An 11,593-nucleotide genomic window follows, 5' to 3' on the forward strand; every position below is an offset into this window, starting at 1 on the left:
CTGCGGAGGAGGAGGTGGTGGAGGAGGGGTTTGAGTTGCGGGTCTTCCTCTGCTGGGACGCTTTCGTGGAGGCATCCTTCACTGGAAGATCATATAAATGATAGCAATAGTAAGAGCCTATTGCGAATATGAATAGAGTGTTTCGTGGATTAAATCAACATAATCCAAGATCAGAATGAGAGTTATAGCAATAGAGAAATCAACTGTCAATATACTGGTATTAATGATGCAACACAAGTTCATGAAAATTGACCTAGCAGTAGGTCTTACATCATACCATAGAGAAAATGTTGGTAGTTTATAGGTTTAACTAGAGTACTTTTAAACTAGAATGTTTACAGACAAGAGATCTACGGAACATAGAGATAAAAAGGCTAGTCCTTTAAGCAAAAGAGTGAAGTAGCTAAACGTCTTCTACTGGCGACGGTTGCTTGTTGGGCGAACCCTCAGATCCGCTAGTTGACGCATAACTTCTTGAAGGTGTCGATCATGAGTTCTTTGGCATGCACGGAGTTCCCTAACCTCAGCTCGGGATGCAGCCAGCTGATGCTGCAGAGCCTCGTTGGCCCTCCTTGTCCTGTCCATGGCTTCTTCGAGTTGGCGGATGCGAACAGTGTTGAGATTCGAGTTGGCATCCACTTCTACAACTCGACCAATAGCAGCTTGACTTTGCTCAACATTCCTGGCAATCCTTCGGATCATGATGGGCCGAACCCGATCTGCTGATCCTCCCTCGCTTATGTTGTAAAAGCTTCGGTCTCCATTGTAAGGCAAGGGCTGACCCTGCTCTTCGCTCCATCGGTGCAAGGATATGGCCCACATAGGAGGCATCCTTCGCTGGAAAACCATAGAAATGATAGCAATAGTAAGAGCCTATTACGAATATGAACAGAGTGTTTCATGGATTAAATCAACATAATCCAAGATCAGTATGAGAGTCATAGCAAGAGAGAAATCAACTGCCAATATATTGGTATTAATGATGCAACACAAGTTCATGAAAATTGACCTAGCAGTAGGTCTTACATCATACGATGGAGAAAATGTTGGCAGTTTAGAGGTTAAACTAGAGTACTTTTAAACTAGGAATGTTTACAGACAAGAGACCTACGGAACATAGAGATAAAAGGCTAGTCCTTTTAAACAAAAGAGTGAGGTAACTAGACGTCTTCTACTGGCGACGGTTGCTTGTTGGGCGAATCCTCAGATCCGCTAGTTGACGCATAACTTCTTGAAGGTGTCGCTCATGAGTCCTTTGGCGTGCTCGGAGTTCCCTAACTTCAGCTCGGGATGCAGCCAGCTGATGCTGCAGAGCCTCGTTGGTCCTCCTTGTCCTGTCCACGGCTTCTTCGAGCTGACGGATGCGAACAGTGTTGAGATTTTAGTTGGCATCCACTTCTACAACTCGACCAATAGCAGCTTGACTTTGCTCAACATTCCTGGCAATCCTTCGGATCATGATGGGTAGAACCTGATCAGCTGATCCTCCTTCGCCTATGTTGTAGAAGCTTCGGTTTCCATTGTAAGGCAAGGGCTGACCCTGCTCCTCGCTCCATTGGTGCAAGGATATTGCCCACATAGGGGTGGGGCCCTGAAATGCCGGTCGGGGGTTAGGGTTCGGGGCTTCAGGAGGTTGGTTGTTGACTTCTGGTTCGGAGCTCGAGCTATCCGAGAAGCCTTCAGCATGATGATCATCCAAAGGGATCGGGTGATCATCGTCTGACTCCTCTTCGAGCCATCCCCCATTGCCCTGGTTCGGGTAGTACGGATCGCCGGGTAGGTGGAAGCCATCCATGCTATCTACGCAAGAAAGGGGAAAGGAAAGGTTAATAGACGTACTATTCTAAGATACTTATAGGATGAATCGTTATTAGTCGACCCAATACTTGCATAGTGCATACCGATTACATGTAATCGAAGCAACATAGTCCTTCGAATAAACCACCCTAACTTCAGACCCCCAATCAAACAAGAACAGGGAATGAAGCAAAGGCTGCAGATTCTGAGTCTATAGCGCCCTAGTCACATGTAATTGTGGTGTATCCACTTAGCAACTATTGTCCTACTAGTAACGACCCTTTTTGTTATCACATACGTACAATCTAGAGATACAGAATACTCCTATAGTATTCTTATGGTAACGTTATTGTGGTATTGTTGGTAAGTTTTAGACTTGTTGCAACACCACAGCCAAACTTAGACACATGCTAGTCACTCTCAGGAGAGCGTAGTTGATCAGACTACATCACCCCAAATGTGACTATATGTAGGGATGGCAAAAAAGCCCGAACCCGATGGGGAAACCCGAAACACGATCATTTCGGGTCGGGTAACGGGTCGTTATCGGGTTTTTTATCGGGTTCGGGGCAGGGAGTGGGTTATCCTCGCCCCGACCCGTCCCGCCCCGATTATATATATATATATATATATATATATATATATATATATATATATATATATATAATGCTCAAAAATTTTTGCTGTTAATTGTATGCGTTCAAATATAAAATACTAATTGTGGACAAATTTTTTAGTTATTAACAATCTGGTGTTAATGATCATTTTTATGTGTTTTGACGTATTAAACAAAACTTAAATCAAATAATTTTTAATATAACGTCCAGTTTATTTTATTAAAGTGATGCATCATGTTTTTAATTTAAAAGAGTTGCTAGAACATGTATATTTTATAAGACATTGGGGTACCCTAAAAGAGAATAAAGATTTCGTTATCAATTGTTGTAAACCCGATAAGATACCCGAAACCCGATGGGGAAACCCGAAACCCAATGGGGCGTCCCGATAAGATACCCGAAAGTTATCGGGGCGGGTTTGGAAATCCATGCCCCGCCCCGAACCCGCCCCATTGCCATTCCTAACTATATGTCTCTAAGTCCAATTGTGCTATTCAACAATCTTAATACTTTTGTTCTGTTCTAGTGTGATACTGTCTTCTTGTGTTTTATAGTGATGCGTGTATATATATACTTAGTTAAATCTTTTAGGTACTTAACAGTATATATTCTTGGTCAGAGTGTTTTAGTCTTGAAGTGTTTATAGTTCGTATATCTTTTAGAGGTTGATATACTTGATTCACTATAAACAATGCTCTGATACCAATCTGTCACACCCCAAAACCGATAACGGCGGAATACGTTTCGGGGTGGAGGACGTCATGTACAGTATCATCACAATTGTATAATAGCAAACAAGAAACATACAACCATTGCATTTACATATTGAATTTAATTACAAGCGTGTTTTATATTGTTCAACAAACACCAAAAGTAAATAAAAAATAAGAGATGGGTCTTGTATGCTCCACCTTCTCCAAAAATGCTGCGTCTGTACCTGTCTATCTTTGACCTGAGGATACAAGTTATTTTGAAAACGAATATCAGCATAAAGTTGGTGAGTTCATAAGAGTTTAGTGTGAGTTTTTGTATATAAAGCATTAGAACCCATAGTACGAAAAATGTGCAATTTACATTCTTAAGTAGTAGAAAACCTAGAAAATCCTATATTTTCCAGAAAATATATTGTAAAAGAAAATCTGTGAAAAAGTATGCATTCTTCATTTTTTAAAACAGTTTATTGTAAAACTATATTAGCAAATCTCCAAATAGTAATGTGATAGAATAGGTTAAGCCTATAGTCAGTGATAGAGGTGCAAGCTTCCTTTAGTGATAGATACTTACTTACTTCGGGATGTAGTTTAGCATTTAGTGTAGTATTTTAGTGTGGTTATAGTGTATTCCTTGTATATTACTGATAGTGAGGATAATAGAGGATCCCATGACCTTCCCAGTCATGCACAGTATAGTGAAGTAGTGGCATCCCTGGGCCTGCATGGCGCGGACTAAAATTAACAGTCGGGATGTAATAGCGTCTGCCCCGTATAGATTTATACATGTAGTGTCGTCTTCCTGTCGGAAAACTCCGGGCGTAGTGGGTAGTGAATAGAGTATCTCGTAGTGGGTTAGTGTGTTATCATCTATTTAGTGCTTTCTCTTTTGTTATAGTGTAGTAATCTTTTAGTATGAATCATAGTGTATTCTCGTACTAGTGTATTGTCCGGTAATAGTGAGTATTATAGTGTAGAGAGTAGTGGCTATTGTGAGTAGTAGCAGTAGTAGCATTAACTATACCTATTATAGTTAACTTAGTGTGGATGGTTTTTGTCATGTTAGTGACTTTAGCATCTAGTGAAAGGAGAAATATTCGTGTCCCACACTAATATACAAGTTATATAACTAAGAAATCAACGACAGTCGGACGGATAACTACTACCCTAAGCCCACAATCAAACAAGAACAGGAAATAAGGCGAGGTATCGGTCCTAAGTCCTCCAAGTCTTACTTATATAAATATATTAGTGTGGTTACATTTTATAAGAAGATCGATTTAATAAAAGTATTTTCCAAAATAACATTTAAAATCTTGCTTGTTTGTCCAAAATAGTTTTGAAAACGTATAAATCTGTTTATAAGGCATAGTGATAAATCACATGTGATTTGAACTAAGGATAGTGAATCACATGTGATTAATTCTCGTATCGTGGAAAATCGTTCTGTATAACTTTCCATAAACATGTATAATCGACTTGTATCCCCCCCCTAAAACATATAAAACATTTGAAAGGTTCATTAAAGGGGTATGAACTCACCTGAAATCGCGTAAATCGGGTGAATCGGGTAAAAGTGTCGGTTGAGCGTTTGGTACCAAATAACGACTTGAGCACCTTTTTAGGATCCTAATGTCATATGAAATATGTATTTTACAAGAAATTAATCATTTTATGCTTTTCATTAAAGTATTTAGGCATTCTAGCATTAATTCGGAGTTTTAGGGCCTATAAGGGGTTCCCGGGAGTGGTACAAGGCCAAGAAAGGTTTACGGGGGAACCCATGAGCTCACTCCCTTGGAGTTTACGGCCCAAAGGCCACTCCTTGGGAGTTTACGGCCGTAAGCCCCCAAGGCTTGGCCGTAAACTCATGTGGTCCTCCTAAGTTGCAAAATAAGGCCTTTAATCACCTCCCTAAATTACTAGCAAGTGTTTTGAACCAATTTGGAGGGTTTAAACCCTCATTTAGGGACATTTTGGGGAGTTTACGGTCCAGGCTTGTGCTTGGGCCGTAAACTCCATTTTGTTCTTCAAAATGATGTGTTAAATGGTCCAAAACACACTCCTACATCTTAGATAAATTTATGAAGGCCTTATGTGGAGTTTTAGGGGCATTTTGGAATATTTATTAGGTGTTTACGGCCCAAGACTAGTATTGGCCGTAAACTCCCCTTTTTTACTCCAAATGGTGTGTTTTAATGGTCTTAAACATGTCTAAAGGTCATAGCAAATTTACCCCATCCCCTATATGAGTTTTTGGGACTTAAATCCAAGGTTTTTGGGTGTTTACGGCCTAAGCATAAGCTTGGGCCGTAAACTCCTTTTTAGGCCTCAATTTCTTATGTTTTAATGTCCAAACTCCCTAGGTAAATCCCTTAATTAGTATATAAGCTTAAAGGAAGGAAAAATGAGGCTTTTGGCAAGTTTTTAGGTGTTTACGGCCTAAGGGGATTCCTAGGCCGTAAACTCCACTTGATCCTCTAATTTCTATGATTTTTGGCCTCTAAATGCTATGGACAGTGATTAGAACAAGATAGGGAAGAAACCCTTACGTTTAGAAGCCGGAATTTGCGGTTTTGGAGTCGGGTTCGGGTCTAGAGAGAGAAAGTAGTGAGAGAGAGTGAATGTGTGGTAAAAGAGCTTAAAAGTAGTGTCCATTTGTTTATATATGTCTCGGGTATTGCACCCGATACACGGCTACCCGATGCTAAAGTTTAACGGGGTTAAAACTTTTTACCCGGGTGAAGTGGTTGAAAAGTAATATAACTCTATTTGGTTAAACAGGGTTAACACATACAAGTTATATTTACTTATGATAATATCAAGACATATAAATAACTAGATAGTTGTTTATTGATGACTCCAAATATTACAGAAGATAACATATAGCGACGCATTCCGTTAGTGAAGATGGGATTTGTAACGACAATAGATTTGAGGTTGTCACAACAATCAATCAGATGTACAATCAAACAGCATGGTTTCTTCCCGGTCAGAAAACTTTCCCATACAACACTTTACCAGATAGCACTTTCCCGGACAAAAACTATCAAACGAGACCTAAGACTTGAAGGACTTAGGACTGATAGCTCACCTTACCTCCAATTATTGTTTGATTGTGGGCTTAGGGTATATTATTATCTGTCCGACTGTCGTTGAATTCTTAGTTATATTATATATATATATATATATATTTGTATTGGATATAAAAGCCTTCACTTCAGTTCAATACCTTTGTGTATCAAAGGCATGCAACTAACATTGCTATTTAACTATAATAGGTATAGTTAAGGATTATCGCTCATTACTTCCATTACCATGACACTTACTATAGTTAGTACAATTATGAGTCAATACATGCTAAATACCATGCAAAGAGAATACTATATACTATACAAGAGAACACTCTATACATTATACCAGAAAGTACATTATACACTAATACAAGAGAATATACTAAAATAGAATGTGACATGCTATTTCTCAATACGACACTTCACTGTGCTATCACCGTGTAACCAGAGTCTCTTGGAGGGAGAGCGGGCATTATGTTTATAGATCTATACGGGACATACACTCCCACATCCCGACTGCTAGCTACAGTCCGAGCCGACTAGGCCCAGGGGTGACAAAATGTCACCATACCACGTGTGACCTAGAGGGTCACCTGTTATTCGATTGTCAATCAGCATGGTTACATTCGAGTTCACATTCATACCTTTAATTAACACATTAATAATTAAAGGCAAAACAGACTCCCCGAGGTGTATTGTACATTTAATACTACCTGGAGTTTGCATTTTATTACATTCATCCGGCAGTGACGCTGTTGGGGTAAGACATTATTTTCCCAATTACTTTATGTGTATGAAGTTTAAAACTATATTTTCATGCTGATAGTTTCACTGGGAAAACTTTTACATTTTCAAAGGATCAAACATACAAATAACCGAGTCTTGGTAGAAGATTACTTTAGTTGGGAAGTATAGGATTTTCTATGGATCATACTATTTTCAAACATTGATAACAACTATTATATTACATGATTGTAAACACTTTTATACAAGCAACGACACTAAATACTTATGAACTCACCAACTTTATGCTGATACTCGTTTTCAAAATAACTTGTATTCTCAGGTCATCAGTAGACAGGTACGGATGCAACTTTTGAGAAGATGGAGCACATACAAGACCCATCTTTTATTTTGACTATACTTTTGGTGTCTAACAAAACTGTACAGAACACGCTTGTATTACAATTATTATATTAATACAATGGATGTTGTTGCTTGTCTTTACTATTATGCATTGTTATGATACTGTACATGACGTCCTCCACCCCATAACGTATTCCGTCGCTCTCGGTTTTGGGGTGTGACAAACACAACGAGGAAACTTACCTCAAGCTACAGAATCACTCGGATAAAGTCTCAGTCTGCTGGTCCGGAAAATCCATGCGCTAACATCATCAAATAAATATCCAGTTAATAAATGGATCACGACCCATAATCAAGAATCTAAGTTACCTGTCTAATATCTAGGGTAAAAGACCATTTTACCCTGTTTTCTTACTTATCCCAAAACCAAGGCCTAACCCATTGCTCAAAAGGCCTAAATTCCTAAATGGTATCCTAAGGCCTAATAAGGCCAAACTTCCAAATCGGGCCCAAAATCATCATGGACCCAATACCAAGAAAACCCATAGTCTATCTATGGCCCAAAGTCAGAAGTCCAATAGCCCAGTAAGGCCAAACCCTAAAATCCCAAGATATGACCCAAACCTGAGAAAGTATCAATTGGGTACGCCCAACGTACTCCCCAGATTACCAACACAACCCATTAAGCACTAAATTAGTTAAGCCAACATGCTAAACTCTCGAATTTGATTCTAAATGGTAACTTAATACGTAAAGTTGACAACTTTACACCCATACATGACTAAATGGGGGCTGACACTAAAAAAAAGCTTAAAAAGACTCTTAACACTTGCTTGGACCAATATCTTACATAAAGCTTGCATTTTTTATGGACAAGGGGCCTCAAATGAGCAAAAATCTAACATCCATAGCTTCTGGAGTAGACCATAACTTCATACATGACTTAAAAGACCCAAAAATGCATAAATAACGCCATAAAATAGATCTAGCATAAAGGACCATCAAAATGAGAGTTTTTTTTACCTCAAAAGGCATGCTAAGGTGAAGATAACTTTGGATCTACAAGCTCAAGCTACTCCTAAGCAACCTCCAAGTGTCCCTTTTCTTCTTCTTCACCACAAAACACCAACAAACTCATTTTCAAACTTAAATCTCACCAAATACACTTAGGGTTTCGATATTAGGTCATAGGGTGATAGAGGCTGATCAATAAATGTTCACAAGGTGTTATAAGTTGTTTAAATAGGGTGCAAACTCTAAAATTAGGGTTTGCCCCCACACCACGTACACCATGCGTACTCCTACGTATGTCCCGCGTACGTAGGCAAACTCGCGATCTAGAAATGAGCTAGTACGCTAAGCGTATCTAGGGTACGCCCTACGTACTAGCTATGGACTAAAATGAGATGATTTTTGTATTAAGGGGCTAAAGGAAACATACCAAATTCTCGAGTGTTACAGCTTTCTTGTTAACTCTTGATTTCAACAACTCTAAATATAGAGAATCTTTTGGTTCATGGTGTGTGCTATAATATAAAACACTTTACAGATAGAGATAAAATATAAGGAGTCTTATGTGTTTATAAGGAATCATTCTAGTTTACACGATTGCTTCTTATATTGATATGGTGGTTGCTTTGGGTGAGCTACAAAAGATAGACCAACAAGTATGCATCATAATTATGTGTATGCAAATAATTATTGAATTAATTGAAGCTTTTGTTTTTGTATCAAATGCAACCATGTTTTGAGAAAGATGATTTAGGATGAAAGGGTTTATAATTTGTTACAAATAAAAGAAATATAGTTTTAGGGTACTATAACATCATATATATATATATATATATATATATATATATATATATATATATATATATATATAGAGAGAGAGAGAGAGTTAGCTTCAAATGTTTTTATTATCTATTGTGTGCTTGTAGGATTGATTCTGGACCAATCATTTTAGTTATTTTAAGAAAGTAATTAATACATATTAAATGCTGAAGTTCTAATTAATGTTTATTATATCTTTAACATCTAATATGTATTAATTACTTTCTTAAAATAATTAAAATGATTGGTCCAGAGTCAATCCTACATGCACACAATAGATAGTTAGAACAATATAACATAACCCTATATATATATATATATATATATATATATATATATATATATATATATATATCCCTATCCCTATCCCTATACTAATAAAAGAGTAACTGTTTTGCCATGTGTCATCATATTAGACATCCTAATTAATGTGATGCCACTTGTCAATCAATTAATTCTTCATTTTAAATTTATTAGACATCCTAATTAATATGATGTTATTTGTCATATTTATTTTTTATTTTCCATTTTAAAATTTATATTATTGTTTACATTTATTCACAAATAAAAATTGTCTAATATAAATTGAAAATTAATTTCACATATTTATTTGAATCAACGAATATAATTTTACATAACTAATAAAAATATCTCTTAATTGATAATTTTTTTAAAATAATAAATTAACAATTTTGAATTTTTAAAATGAATTTTTAATTAATTTTGTAACCGTGATTCCCACGGGTTATAAACTAGTATATATATATATATATATATATATATATATATATATATATATATATATATATATATATATATATATATATATATATATTCCAATGTTAAAGGTTTTTTTAAAATTGAAATTAAGTGGAATAATATTCCAACGTTAAGGATTTTTGTAAAAGTCAAACGGATACATTTTATTCGACACAAAAGAGAACATAGTGGTAAAATTGTCATTTTTAGTAGTCAACATAGCTAGCCAGATACGTAATCAAACAACATAGTTCCAATCAGAGACAAATACAATAATAGTTTCAAACCCAATCAGGCCCTAACTCAGTTAGATCTGACTCAGTCAGCAACTATCAAACAACCTCCAAATATAATATGTTTTAAAAAAGATTTCACTTGTAATAAATGAATAAAAACTATTTTAAGATTCTAAAATAAGTTTAATTAAAATTTAGTTTATTGAAGCAGGGGCAAAACTACTATGTGCTACCTTTCAAATTTTCTAGTCAAATATAAATTTAGTAAATTTTTTTTCGAAAATCTATTACAAATTAGTTGGAAATCCGTCAGAAATCTATCATAAAGTTTGATAATTGTGAATTTAGTGTAAATTCATCGGTGTAGTGATGATTTTGTGACTAAAACCTTATTTGGAAATGAGTTTTTTTTAAAGCAGCGTAACCACTGATTTTACCTTTTGGTCCATCTTGACCTGCAAACCTTAAAAAACAGACATACATTTTATTATAAACTGCAACCGTTTGATCAATCTCTTCTATTATAAAGAATTACACACACACACACACACACACATATATATATATATATATATATATATATATATATATATATATGGGAGGGTTCAATTGAGAAAAAAATGTTGAGAATGGGGGAATCATTCTCAGTCAATCATTTATTTTTGCCGCAAAAGCCTCCAACGTACCGGCGGAAATGGGAAACGAATGCACATATGTTTTCCAACATAACATATTTCCTTAAACTATGCTAATCATTACCTTAATATATACAAAAACATAGTTTTTTTTTTTTTTTTTTTTTTTTTTTTTTTTCGTTTTTTAAATTTTTATAAGCTATTTTTATCAAAAAATGATTTTAAATATACCAAAATTCATGATTTTTTATTCTCTACAAATAGACATCCATATTGATATAGTTTTAAGATAAAATAAAAAATTTATTTTTTTTATATTTTCAGCTATCGTTATTCATAAATGAATAACAATACATCAGGTTTTATTACAGTACATTCGTTATTCACTTATGAATAAAAAGTATGATTTTTTTTACAATTGAAGTATCATTCATATATGAATATAGCATATAATAAACATAGTATATTCATATTTTAATATTAGACGATGAATCCACTTGTGAATATTAACATAGTATATTCACTTGTGAATATTAGATGATATATTCACTTATGAGTATTAAATGATATTTCATATGTGAATATTACATAGTATTACATGATATATCACATGTGAATATTACAAAGTATATTCATTTGTGAATATTAGATGATATATTCACTTATGAATATTACACAGTATATTCACATATGAATATTACAAGGTATATTCACCTATGAATATTACAAGATATATTCACTTATGAATATTACAAGGTATATTCACTTATGAATATTGAAGATATTTTGACAAATATATATAATTTTTATATGTTATTCACATATGAATAGCATACAGACTTGCATATT

Source organism: Lactuca sativa, chromosome 5 (genome assembly GCF_002870075.4).
Source record: "Lactuca sativa cultivar Salinas chromosome 5, Lsat_Salinas_v11, whole genome shotgun sequence".
Lineage (NCBI taxonomy): Eukaryota > Viridiplantae > Streptophyta > Magnoliopsida > Asterales > Asteraceae > Lactuca > Lactuca sativa.